Genomic DNA, 15,454 nt, shown 5'->3' with positions numbered 1-15,454 from the left:
CATTTATTGTTTTATGTTCCAAACCACACCGTCTTTATTTTAACAGAATATTGTCAATAAAACCCAACGTTTTTATATGATCTACATATAACGGTACTTGTCATATTTTGACAAGTTTAGGCGCATCATGTTCTTACCTTAATGACAGAAAATTGCCTATACAGATCCACGTCAACAATGCAATAATAATGGAACAAATAAAGCTTCCTGTTCTTTGCCTACAAAAATATATAGACAGTCTAACGAGCGAAAACGCGTAAATCGACTCCGAATGTGGTTCTACGAATATAATCGACAGCAACTGTGGCCCTATCTGGCTTCCTCTTAAATATTACATATACAGGGTGAGATAAAAAGACTGCAACAAAGTCAAACGCCATAATTTAAAAAAATTTTTTTTTTAATTTTATTGAATGAAAGCAAAAATGTCGGAAGTAGCATCAAAATTTAAACTAAGTTTAGATTTGTTCGAATAAAGTAAGATTTTTTAATGATATTTCCAAAATATTCAGTTGTGCAAAATTTATGGATTACACAAACGAATAGAGGTTAATAGAAAAATCTCTGCAATACCAAATAAATTTACAATCGCTGCCGACAAATCTTGTTGCTCTCTCACTCTCTCTCCTCTTTCCCCTCGTGGAAATTCCTCTAATGAAATTCATCCAATACAAAACCTGTCCACCCCATTGATAAATTATTGATGTAGCTGTCATTTCAATATGCCATGTGAAATATATCTTCACTATCATCATTATCATCGGCTCCAACAGCATGTTCCAGACCCAAAGTTAAAGCATCATCACCATCATCATCAAGAGAATTGACTGGGGCCATCCATGAGTTGTGAATAAAACAGACGAAAGAAAAAAAAACCTATAAACGCAACTAAACTCTCGAAAAGATTTGATCTTTGTGACTTTAGACAAGTTTAGATTTTTTGAGTTGTGCAAGTGTTGTTGTTGTTGGCATTGTTCATTTGTAAGATCCCTCCCAAAATCAAGAGGATACTAAACACCGAAAGCCAAGACAAATCATAGCTCAATACACTCAAAGCAAAATGTTAATGTTGCAGCCGTTGCTTGATTTAATTGTTGACTTGCTTGGGGATAATCATGTGCAAACCATTGGATTTTATGGCAACTTTGTGAAGAGCAGCAACAACAAAAACAAGCAAGCAAGCCAGCGACCATCTTTAAGAAAAAGAATCTGCACTGGCAATGACCATGATTATGGATGGCTACCAATGAAGCAATATTTTTGTCATGTCAATGCTCAGCGGTTATAAATCAATGCACTGCCATTGTGGCATGTTCCAACCCACTTCAGTGCCCAACCCCAACCCCGTGTGATCAGATTACTCTGCATCCCCCCTAATTTTATACTTTGTTGGTCGGTGGAATAGCGTGTGGTGGCAACGAATACTTTTGGTTGGTATCTTATCATTGTTTTAATATCTAAGTTTAAAGTGTATCGTTAATATATTCCTCTTCAGGTTCATTTATTTGAAGTCTAAGGAGAACTTCACATCTCATCTATTTCATTTTATTTGGAGTTGAATTGGTGTTTGGAATTACCATTTCGCAAGACGTTACAGTGTTTTCAGTGGAACGCGTATATAACTGTTTTTATGGCAATCGGACAAAAACAATTCTATATTAATATAACAATAGTACCAAAAAAAGAGGTGACCAATTTCGATTTTGAATCAAACAAAAATTATTTTGTGTACTATTACACTCATTATTTTTATTGTTTTGACCCAAGTTTTTAATTAGTTCATCTTCGAGAAAATCCTTAAATATTGTGCCAAACCAACTAAAACTGTATTTAAGAATAGCATATGAACCGCAACACTGTAAATCATAGCTGAGCAAGAAGATTTTGTTTAGCGAACCAGTCTATTACTTCTATGTTTTTTTTTTAACAATACCTTTTAAAAAAGCTGTAAGTTCGATCGGGCCGAACTATGAATACCCTACAGTATAGGGAACGAATTTGCAAATTTTCAAAAAAAAAAAAAAAAATTGTTGAAAAATACTTCTAAAATCACGAAAATGTGAATATAGGTGTACCGTTAAATGGCGACTATACGAAGGTCTGAACCTGCATATCATATTTATTGTCACATGATGTAGCGGCAACTTCGCATCCAAATTTGAAACATTTCCGGTGAAAATAATAACACAAACCATAAAAAACCAAATATCTGTCGGGATATTGGGACTATATCAAAAGATAGACTTACAGGGTGCGATGAAAATATTGCAACCAACTTCAGACTGCTGTCATTTTTAAGCCACTTGTCCGACAACTGTTCCAGTGACAGCTCATTATATTGCTTAAAAGCAAAAAAAAAGCATTTTGGTGAGCATTTTCCAGAAAAAAAGTTATTCGTGATGGAGTCCAAGCGTGATTGTGTGATTTCTTAACATTTGACTGGTAAACCACAAGTGGCTATCGTTAGAGCACTCCAGCATTTAAATGTGAATAAATCGTTTGTGTCTCGTACCATCGGTCGTTACCGTGATACTGGTAGCGTAGCCCGACGTCAAGGAAATGGACGGAAGAAAACAGCAACATCAGCAGAAATGGTTCGAAAAGTAAAGAAGCGAATTAATGGAAACCCGCGTCGCAGTGGCCGAAAAATGGCTCGTGATCTGAACATATCGCAAGTTTCCATTCGGCAAATATTGAAAAATGAGCTCGGGGTAAAGCCATTGAGATTCCAAAAAGTGCAAGAACTTACACTACAACAGAAATAAAATAGACTCAAAAGAGTTAAAAGAGTTGCTTCGCTTGGCCGAAAGTGGTGAGCTGCGGAATTTGGTTTTATCCGATGAGAAAACATTCGTTGTCCAGCAGTTTGTAAACAAACAAAATGATCGTGTTTACTTGCCAAAGAGGTCAGCTGAAAATGTGCACCTTCGGTTGGCCACCAGAACTCAAGCGCGGGCCATGGTGATGGTGTGGGCCGCCATAACAGCCGATGGACGCTCTCCGCCGAATATTGTCGCAAAAATATTCTGGAGGGTGTATTAAAACCTTGGCCACGCAAATATTTTGGCCGCAGACCTTGGACATTCCAACAGGACTCAGCACCATCGCACTCAGCACGCGCCACCCAAGAATGGTTACAAAATGAGGTTCCTCGCTTCATTTCCAGCGCACAATGTCACCAAAATCTGCGGATACCAATCTGTGGGACTATTGTATCTGGAGTATTTTGGAAAGCAAGGTTGACCTTAAAAAATACCAACGTGTCGATCACCTCAAGAAAGCGCTTCGCCGGGAATGGGCCAAACTACCGCAGAGCAACAGACGGGCAGCGTGAGACGGTTTCATTGGCCGTTTGAAGGCCATAATTCGTGCCAAAGGTGACCAATTCGAACAAATCTAAACTTATTCTAAAACTTGATGCTATTTCCGACATTGTTTGGTTTCATTCAAGAAAATTAAAAAAAATGTAAAAATTATGGCGTTTGACTTTGTTGCAGTTTTTTTTATCTCACCCTATATATTTACAGATCTATGTTATATACAGTTATAATGAAGCTATGCAAAAACGTATATCTATGAACCCATTTTTTAATACGAAAATTTCTGCATACCTTAATCGGCACAGAAGTTTATGCTGCTCATCAATATACACTTTGTGGGCTCTAAAATGCATATTTCAATGTGTTACAAACTGAATGAGAAACTTAATATACCCTCCAAGCTATTGTAGAGGGTATATAAAGTTGAAAAAAAGGTAAATTTGTAATTTTCCAATTCTTATTTTACATTTTCTTTGGGTATCATTGACGTTTATTGGTCACACTAGTGCCGCATATTAGTTTCACATTTTAATAAATTTGACGATTGAATTGAATCTCTAATGCGTTTAGAAAGTTAAATTAAGAGTAATATACATATCATCTTCCCAAAGACAGCTCCATTATTTGATCTACTATTCTCTGACTACTGACTGACAAAATTATTGTTGTTTACTTTCTATCGAAGGACGATAAAAGAAGGTGTGGCGTGTTCAGACACTTTTTGTGACTTCCATCGGTTAAAGTAGCGTTAGTCTGCAGTTAGTTACGAGTACAACAAATACAAGACTGTATTCCATGTGAAAAACTATAAAATTTGATGTCTGGCTTGGGAATCGGACCCGGGTGTTCAAAGAGCAAAGAGAGCATGGTAAGCATGCTGCAGCACAGTGTGTTGTAATCCTCAGGTGGAAAAACGTCTTATTATACCCTCAGCCATGATATAAAGATAAAGATGGTATATTTCGTCAGGTGCGAAAATTAACAATATCGGCCCACTTTAGCAAAGTACCAACCCACACCACCCCCACCCCCCAACGGGACAACATTTTGAATAATTATAACTCTTATAAAATGATGATGTCCGATTGTCTTCAAATTACACACATCACAATACTTTCATTAATTAAGCCAAGGTTTGGTGTGAAAATGGGATATATCGATCCACTCCTTCCGATCTCATTTCAGACTTGGTATATCACAATATTTCCATCAACACAAGATTTTTTATCGGATTTTTTATCGGACCAGAGATCGGACGATTTCTTCTGGTACCTCCCCCACATAAGGTTCAATATTTTGAAAAACAAAACGCTCAAAGCAGGCGATACATGCATACAATTCTCTTTAAATTTTATACACAAAAAATGTTTGCTAACACAATATCTGTTGTGAAGATGATATATATCTGCGAACCACTTCTGGTACCACACCCACAAAGGGTCACAATTTTTATACCCTACACCACAAGGTGGTCAGGGTATTATGTCTTTGTGCATTTGTTTGTAACAGGCAAAAGGAAACGAGATAGACCCATAGTTCCTTTTGATGATCTGCATAGAATCACATTCTGAGTCGATTTACGCATGTCCGTCCGTCCGTTTGTCCATATATTTTTGTAAACAAAGTACAGTTCGCATTTGTTGCCCTATCCAGATGAAATTTTGCACAAAACATTTGTTTGGCCCAAGGACGAACCCTATTGAAATTGGAGATAATCGGTCAAAATTTAGATATAGCTCCCATATATATATCTTCGTCCGATTTGCCTTTTATTGTGCACCAAACGTGTAATATCAGTCCGAATAGTATGGAATTTTGCACGTACGATCAGGTGGGACCTCAAAATAAGTATGCCAAATTTGATCGAAATTAGTTCAGATATAGCTATAGCTCCAATATATATTGTTCATCCGATTTGTTATTTTTGTCCTCCGCAGCCGTAATATTCACTCTGTAACAACAATATTTGGGGAAATATATCAAATACAGTTCAGAAATAATTTACTAAATTCGAAATACATTTACCAAAATCGAGATCGGTTCAGATTTGGATATAGCTACCATATATAACTTAGTCCGATTTACCTTTTATTGTGCACCAAACGTCTAATAATTGTCCAAATGGGATGGAATTTGGCACTTACGACCACGCAGCACGCGGTTTTTAGTTTTGTTGGAAATACAAATTGCAACAAAACTAAATACAAATTACAGTTCATTTAAATGGAAAATATTGCTAAGCTCTTTACAATACCAAAAACTAAGCTGAGTTTTCACATGGGTCTATTATAAATGTTCCATATCACATAGGTTTTTAACACTCGAATTGAAGCCTATGTCTGAAAAATAATATCTAAGGCTCTAAAAATATTCATATATAATATAAGGCTATTCGAAATATCTAAAACCGACGGTAGGTGAAAATCTATTATAATTTTTGCACGAATATTTATTTCCATTTAGAAATTACTATGGAGTCATTACCGCTTACATAAGACATTTATTATGCTTTAAAAAATATGCTAAATAAGCTAGTTGGATATAAATGTTCGATATATTTTTACCTGTATTAGATGAAGTATGAAAATAGAATTCTTCGGTCGACTATATCTGGTACCTCACACACATTTTAACATTTTCTAAAAATTACCACATATTTCGTATAAATTCAGAATGCTCTCTTGACATAGAAGTATAAAATCTAAAAAAATCGCAGATAAAGATACCAATAATGATATTAATATAGATTTTGTAGTATTTTGTGACATTTTTTTATTTTTTCATATTTTTTATCGCATGCAATTTTTTCAATTTGACTTATAATATTGTAATATTTTTCACCTAACAACACAGGGTGGGGATATTATATAAGTATTGCAAATATCGTCCAATCCTCACGAAAATTTTCAGATTTGGCTAAGAAGGGCTAGGCCTATTGTTTTCAAAGATGTCCGCAACATATTAGGGGTTGAAATGGACCAACAATTAAAAATTTTCCGGATTTTGCAGACGTTATAAAGGTCACAAATAGAAGCCAAAGGACACGAAATCTCGCATAAAGTTAGAGTTTAGGACAGCGGGTAGAATGGACCACTAATTTTGCGTGAAAAAATACCAGCATTACTTACAGGCGATATACGAAATACACAAAAGACGAGCTTATGGCTTTTTTATGCTAATTTCGTTGACGAATATAGCCAAATATCGTAGACAAGCAAATCATATAGATGAATCTAAGTTTGGAGATACGGAGGGGCTTCTTGCTTTTGGAGATGATTGCAAAATATTTAGGGGTTCAAATTAACCAAAAACAGAAATGTTTTTCCAATCACACAATTGAAGCCAAACGACACGCCTGTGAAGAGAGTTAAGGACAGGGAAGAATTCTAGAATTTTTGATGACCATTGGATTATATTTAGCTGTAAAATGGATCACAACAACTATTATTGTTTTCGTTTTAAAAATGTGTCAGCACACGCTTAACATTATTTTTTTGTCCTTCGCGCCACTAAGTAGTAACTCATTGACGATTGAAAGTAAACAGCTATAGATTTGTGTTATAAATTTACAAACCATTAGATTTTTATACCCTCCACCATACTATGGAGGGTATATTAATTTTGTCATTCCGTTTGTATCTCCTCGAAATACTCATGTCAGACCCAACAAAGCATATATATTCTTAATCAGCGTAAAATTCTAAGACGATTTAGCCATATCCGTCTGTCTGCCTGTGTGTCTGTCTGTCTGTCTGTTGTAATCACGCTTTCTTTCGAACAAATTGAGATAGAAGGCTAAAATGTTGCACACATGCATATTTTGCCAGTAGGCAGGTTAAGTTCGTAAATGGGCCATGTAGGTCCAAGTTATCATATGGCCCCCATATAACGGTACCCCCGATATTTGGTATTTTGATGATTTTAGCGACATTGTTTACCGGAATTGTTTCGAATTTGGTATTTGAAGTTCGTAATGGATACTACATCCTAAGTCAAAAAATGAGCCATGTAGGTCCACTTCTTCATGTAGCCCCCATATAACGGTACCCTCCGACATTCGGTATTTTGATGATTTTAGCGACATTAATTAACGGAATCGTTCCAAATTTGGTATTTGAAGTACGCAATAGATCCTGCAACATAAAACAGAAAATGGCCCATGTAGGTCCACGTCTTCGTATATCCCCCATATACCGTACCCCCCGATATTCGGTATTTTGATGATTTTAGCGACATTATTTACCGGGATTGTTTCAAATTTCGCATCTGAAGTTAGTAATGGATACTTCAGCCCATGCCAGAAAATTGTCTGTGCAGGTCCAAGTCTTCGTATAGCCCCCATACAACGGTACCCCCCCCCCCATTCGGTATTTTGATGATTTTAGCTACATTATAAACAGATTTTTCTTCAAGTTTCGCATTTAAATATTGAAATAACTTATGACAAAAGTTGCCTGTGCAGGTCCAAGTCGTCGTATAAGCATTTGGTATTTTTAAGATTTTAACAGAATTTTTAACGGATTTCATTTTGGTGGTGGAGGTGGTGGAGGGTATTTAAAATTCGGCCCGGCCGAACTCACAGCTTTTTTACTTGTTTAGGATAAAAACTTCGCGTCTTAGAGAGGGAGTGAGAAACTCACTTCCAATTGATTTTCTATATCTGGTTTAACAAATGGCTTCAAAATTAGCATTGTGTTTCCGCAAAACCAAGTTGTTTAGATGTTTTTGTTCTCATTGAATAAGATAGTATATTGCGCAGTACTGGTATCTGCAGACAGCAATTACTTGCACCCTCTTCTGATTTGTCATCTTTATATAATTTACTGCTCAGATTCAGGAGCGATTTTATAATGTACTAATAGACCAGTTGACCGATGAAGCTGTTAGTTTTGTCTTGGCTAAAAGTGATTTGTAATTTTTCTAATTTTTTTCCTATAGTCTTCCCTATTGTTAAGGTGACCTTCAGATGTTATAAAGAACGGTTACCTGATGATGAATTTGATAATAGGAATAACAAAGTAAATTTCAGAATTTAGCAAAGTTTCAACTCAATCTTTTTCTTAACTTTTAGTTTTTTGTCGTTTTATCTGAAGTGAACGGTTAAGAAATTGTCTATATCTTTTAAGTGGATTTAATGTATAAGTAACACTTTGACATTATAGTACACACATTAATAACAATTAAAGGATATCTTTGTCGTCTAAAAGTAGGCTTTTGTTTAACTTTTACAGACAATTACCTATTCAACAAGGTTTATCACATGGATCATGATGTGTCGTTATGATATTGAAACTATCTTTACACCCGCGTTCCTGCAACAGTGTCAGCTTTAGATGCTCATCCAGGCGGCAATAACTGTAGTTGGAAAATAAACTTAATTTTATGCTCAAATCGGTTTTGCAGATTTGATAAGTGGTTATCAAGGTTCCGTCAGATTTAAAATATTATTAGGTATTTTCAATAGATTTGGTCAACAATTAAGAGTATCAGCTTAAAGAAGTAAACTCTTTCGCCATTTCAATGTATTTTCCATTCGAAACACTTACTTTCTGAACTTGTTTTAGACCATACATGAGAAAAATAGAAAATGGAGAATTTTAAAATAACTTTGCTGTGTCGGATTTTAAATAATTTAATCAGTATTAAAATTTTACGTGACAGATAATAAGAGACACAAACGCTAAGGTGCATACTTGTCCATCTATGTTAAAGATCGAATATTCTTGAAACCACTGTCGTGGCGAGTAGAATGTCGGTGTTAGTAAAACTGACCTGTTATTAAATCAACATCGAACAAATGTGAATTGTAATTTATCTCAAAATTATCACTTTGCTTAGGCTTATTTTTCACGTTCCACTACTTCGACGTGTATGTATGGTGTCCCTCCCCCTCATATCCCCCTTATGTTTACTCTCTTCGACAGGATGAGAGTTGTAGGGAGATCTGAAATATTTTTTGATTGCCTTTGGGTGTCGTTATGGTTCAGCTCATTGTTTTTGTTGTCAGTTGGCTGTTTGTTTGCTTGATGTTGTTACCTTGGCTAAGATTTCTCGGCAGAGATACATATTATTAACAAAATCATTCACGCGATGTTAAACGTTCCTCTCTCTCGTTGGTGAATTTTGTAGTTCTGTTCCTGTTGTACCGTCTGGCTACCTCTTTATACCATTGCCTGGTGACTGTTGGTTGGTTGTTCCTTTGTTTCGGTGCTTGTCTTCCGTCATCACTTCTTGAGGCAAATTGTGTTGAACGGCATAAGATTGGCAACTAAATTTAAAGATTGCTCTTGCGGTTGTCCGTTTATTTCCCTTTGTATAATTTACTGCCTTTAAATGAAAATTAAGTTGTAATATTAAAATTCGTTGGCTTGTTTGTAAAATATTAAAGAGAGAATGTAAATGCAAGATGTATACGATTCAAAGTTTATGCATTGAGGAAAATGTTTCAGCCACCATACAGATCTAGTTGTATCCCATCATAATTATAAATTTACCATACATATTTACTACACATATTTAAGTAGATTGTTTTTCTGTTTTTCTTATAATTCGAAAAATACCAGTAACACCACTATGACTATTTAGTAGAGTCACGTATAGTAAATAAACGTCCATATTGGCAATTCATTTGGTTTAAATTTGAAATAGATCAAAACTAACCTATACTCGATCTCCACTAAACTTGTTTGATGCAAATTTATGTTTTATGTGACCTCTGGATTAAATTAGAGGAATATGTATATGAAAGATAAACCAACTCTGAACCATTCTCGACAAAACTTGGAAAAGTTATTTTCAGTATGTACCCAATATCTTATACCGGAAATCCTTATGATGGAGTGTATTATATCTAAATCTGAGACCATAGACTCTTCATTTGATTCGGACTGATATTACGCATTTGGTGCACAATACTTATACAATCGCACGACACTACCTATGGGAGCTATATCCAAATCCGATCCGATTGTCACTAATTTCAATAGAGTTCGCCTTTGGACCAAACAAATGATCTATGAAAAATCTTACTTTGTTTACAAAAATACATGGACAGACGGTGGGACATGCTTAAATCGATTCAGAATGTGATTCCATACATGCAATGTTTCGCTAAAGGAGCTAGAACCCATTATGACCTACAAATACCAATTTTCATACAAATCCGTGACAAAATGTGGCAAAAATCATCAAATTACCGAATATTGGGAGGTACCGTTATATGTGGACTATACCAAAACGTGGACCTATAATTACAATGATTCGCCACACGAACTGGGACCCATTATGACCTAGTTGTAGTACAAATTAGTGAAAAAATGTGGCAAAAACCATCAAAATACCGAATATTGGGAGGAACTGTTATATGGGGGCTATACCAAATCGTTGACCCATACATGTAATGTTTCACTAAATGAGCTAGAACCCATTATGACCTACAAATACCAATTTTTAGACAAATCCGTAAAGAAATGTGGCATAATCATCAAAATACCGAATATCGGGAGGTACCGTTATATGGGGACTATACCAAAACGTGGGCCGATATATCTCATTTTCAATACCAACCATCCTAAACACCATCCTACGTCAAATAATGTGGACTGTATCGTGATTTTAACAGACAAACAGACGGACAGACAGACAGTCGGACATCGTTAAATCGACTTAGAATTTTATGCTGATTATGAATATATATACTTTATGGGGTCTACGACGAATGATTAGGGATATTACAAGCGAAATGACAAGGTGGAGGGCATAAAAATACCAAAGTGTCGATCACCTCAAGCAAGCGCTTCGCCGGGAATGGGCCAAAATACCGCAGAGCAACATACACAACAGCGTATGTCGGTTTTATTGGCCGTTTGAAGGCCATAACTCGTGCCAAAGATGACCAACTCGAACAAATCTAAACTTAATCTAAAACTTGATGCTATTTCCGACATTTTTTGGTTTCATTCAATAAAATTAAGAATAAAATGTAAACATTATGTCGTTTGACTTTAAAGCCCTAATACCCATTCAAAAAATGCTCATAGCTGGTATAATACAGGTACCTCTACTAAATATGCATAGTAGAGTAGGGTAGCATATAGTCAGTCCCACCCGACTTTTGACCTTTCTCTACTGGTTCAATGTGAACTCAAAACAAAAATATTACAAAATTCTACACAGAAAGAAATTAAAACAAGATGTAACAAAATTATTCACATTTTTGATGGCGAATTTTTATCAGTTTTTTTTTTCGATTTAATCCTTTTCTGCCAACATACTATTCCGTATCCGGGTTGTCGTACTCAGTCCAGCCGTTATTTAGTTATAAGCGTAGTTACTAATAGCATACGATTTAAAAATATTCTCGTTTTTATAGGAACTTTCCAAAAAGAATTTTCCAATTTTTCCATTCCAAAAGCCATTCTGGAAAAATTTCACACAAAATTTCATATCAAAAAGCAACTTTCGAATTTCGCGACATTTCTAGAGGATTTTCTCAACATTTTTTTCCCAATACACTTATAAACGACCGAAAAACATGTAAGTCTAATCAAGTCAGCCGTTCTCAATTGATGAGTTCCTATAAATTATATATACCATTCATATAATACTATCTGGCACTGTCCGCGTTGCCGGCCCGTCCATTTAGTCTTCAATGTACATTTTTAAATCATAAGCATAAATCACAGATCTGACTTATGTAAGCTGCACAATTTTTATTACAAATAATGACTCCATCGTGATTTCTAAATAAAAAAAATATTCATGGTAAAATTATAACAGAGGTTCACCTACCGTCGGTTTTACATATTTTGATTAGCCTGATCTTATTTTTCAGACATGAGCTTTAATTTAAGTGTTAAACACTTAAATGATACAGTACATCTATAATAGCCCCATGTGAAAACTCAGCTCAATTTTTGGTATTGCAATTTGGAATTTGTAATTGCAACTTTTAGAATACCGTGCTGCGTGGTATTAAGTTTAGTTCAACTCATATTTTGGAAGGTTTGGTTTTTGAAATAATGTCAAAGATCCCTGACTAGATGTTTCCCTAAGGTTTTTGACCCGAAGAATTTGGCCAATATTTACGCACTCCATCGTGTTGTATTCAAAACAATTTCACACGAAAGTTTTGGTCCATTTTACACTGAAAGAAAAATGCTTCGTTGTATCAATGAACCGGTTTCGTTGATTTTTTTCATTGATGCAATAAAAATCTGCATTAATATAATACATTTTTTGTTCATCCAATGAAAACTTACGTTGCTTTAAAACTAAATGATTTTTGGTTTCATTGAATATATGAAACGGATTTCATTATTGTTACAAAACTACTTATTTTTACAAAATTTAGTAAAAAATGTGAATATAGAAATAATGCATAACCGCGCAGTCTGATACAAACAAGTAAGCAACCAAAGTATTATAATTAAAGAGGAAATTGTGATAATTGATATATATAAATTTGTGAGCCAATTTAATGAAGCAGTTGTAGCAGGGTGTAAAAATTAAAAAAATACAATTCAAAATAGTAAGTCAAATTGAAAATATCGCATGAGATAAAGAATATGACAAAAATTGAAAAAAAAAGAACAAAAGATATTCACTTTTTTTATTGGTATATTTTTCCGCGATTTTCTTAGACTTTTTCCTCTTCTGGCCAGAGACCATTCCGAATTGATGTGAATTGTGAAAATCGGTCCAGCGGTTCTTGACTTATAAGCAGAATAAATAAGATCTAATTCTTTTACATATATTATTCCATTAAAAAATTGTTCTCAATTTTTTCCTTATTTTAGAATTTTTGCAATCTCTCTTTTTTGATTGTTTAGCGATTTTAAAAAAGTAATTATCCTTTAACTTTGGTGTGACAGCGTTAAATTATTTCGACATCATCTATTCAGTCTCGCCACCACATAACTCGGTGCTACACTTCACTTCGTGACCCGCCTGTAATTTCAGTTTTCAAGAAATCGAGTCAATTAAGTAAAGTTAATCAAATTAAAAAAAAAAACGTTTGTACATGGTAAATATTGACTTACTTATATTATTATTTATCCATAGTTTATTATCTTCTGGAATGATATTATTCGCATGGTCCCACTTACCCAATAAACACATAAAATCTATAAATCACAGTTTTTATCCGTTGTCGCTTTATACCCCCCAAAAAGACTACACATCATATTAAAATTAAAAAAATAGTAGTAGTAGTACATTCGAAAATATTAAGTCAAAATAGAAACAAATCATGCAATATAAAACGTTACTATTTTACACTTTAAAAGTTAACAAAAAATTCAAATTTCACACGATTTTCTTGGATTTTATCCTCTTCTGCCAAGAGATAATTGCGAATTTGTCTGAATCGTTAAAATCAGATCATCGGTTCTTGAGTTATAAGCGTAGTAACTAACCCAACTTTCTTTTACATATATAGCTACTTTATATAATATTCTGTCACTTGTCTCCATTGAGGGGACAAAGGAATATGCTGTGAATGTTTCTAAATAATAATAATGTATACTTAATTCATAACACATTTCTGTCTCCCTTATTGACTGTTTAATCTTTGAGTCAATAAAACGTGTATAATATGTTCATCGTCGTAAATAAATCCAATTGTCTACTATAGGGATTCCTAAATATGAGCGTGGGCGGTTATTCTACTCATCAAACCTTTTGAGGATTGGTAGACCAGTGTCATAGATTTCTACGCGAAATAAGTATCCCCGGATTTCTATATCCAATAATATAAATGTATCACGAGCTTCTTGCTTTAAAAAATTGGTCGTTTATTAAGCCTATCAAACATTTTAAAATAAAGTAAAATTTTGTACGATCTCGCCACGTGGGGAGAATATCCCCAGACAAAAAACAGGGGAACTGATGAGGATTGGTGTCACTTTCACCGTTATCTTTCCCCACTAATAAATAAACATTGTTTTTATAAAGAGAAATTACAATTATTGGATTAAGCCAATTTTGCAATATCAAAATAACTACGGCATCCCGAGCAAAAATACAACACTTATTCTTAGAAACAATTTTGTCACCAATGTTTTATTTACTGTAAAAGTTTCAAAATAGTAAGCGTGTTGGGTCCATCCAGGCCCAAAATGAAATATACGATTGATTTCAAAAATTTCACAAATCCTATACAAATTCCTGAATCAATAGGTTTATTAGTTTGGAAAAAATATAGAAAAAACACATTTCAGGTTCAATCAGTATAAGGAAGTGAGTTGTATAGATATAGAATATATACGAGAAGATTAAATTTTGTGTTCTCGTTGTCTGTTTTCGGCCTTTCAATGAAATATACCTACATGCATGTACAAAATTAAAACACAATAACCCCAATGTGTCCTTTCACAATCCCATTAATAGCACTTTTCACCTTCATTAAATAACAAAACTGTGCTGCCATTATTGCCAACATCTCTGGCCATCTGCGGAGAGCCAATCATATTAAGATTATTATCAGATATTAAACATTATAAAGAAGCTTTACAAGCGGACAACTACAACATGCAGCAAACTGGGGACGGTACGCAAACGACGAACCATTATCCAGCAAATTCAAGGAGGGACAGAGCCAAAAAAAGCATTCAACCAACAACTGCCACAACTGGCAGATTTATGATTTTCAACATGATGTACGTCTGTTAAACACCCGTGTGACGTTGTATATGCGTGAATTCATATTACAAAAATCATCTGGTGGCCAGGAGAAACATCTATCGTTTGTTTGGTCTTTTTTCATGGCTGCCTCTCTGTTGGTTGGCTGGATGATATAGGCATTTCAACCGAGTAACAAAAAGAAAGAAAAAAATACTTCACTGTTGATTGTCTTTGCTGACTGAAAGTTGAGTTGTAATAAACAATTCTTCTTACCAGCCGCAAAGCTTACGTCTCAAAGGCTATCATTCGTGGAAAGCAAAATAAAGAACAACCTGGCATTCCACCTTTACGTTTGTTGCCTTTTCATTCGCATCATATGCACTTCACTTCACTGACTTTTTGATGCATTTCATGGGGCGTTACTGCTCACACAGGCACTGGCGTGCAGCGTAAAAAATCATTATTCGTTTATATTTCTGAAAGATGGCAGAATGGATGGCTACATTGGTAAA

The sequence above is a fragment of the Musca domestica genome, unplaced genomic scaffold, assembly GCF_030504385.1.
Source record: "Musca domestica strain aabys unplaced genomic scaffold, Musca_domestica.polishedcontigs.V.1.1 5, whole genome shotgun sequence".
Lineage (NCBI taxonomy): Eukaryota > Metazoa > Arthropoda > Insecta > Diptera > Muscidae > Musca > Musca domestica.
This window is presented reverse-complemented; position numbering follows the sequence as displayed.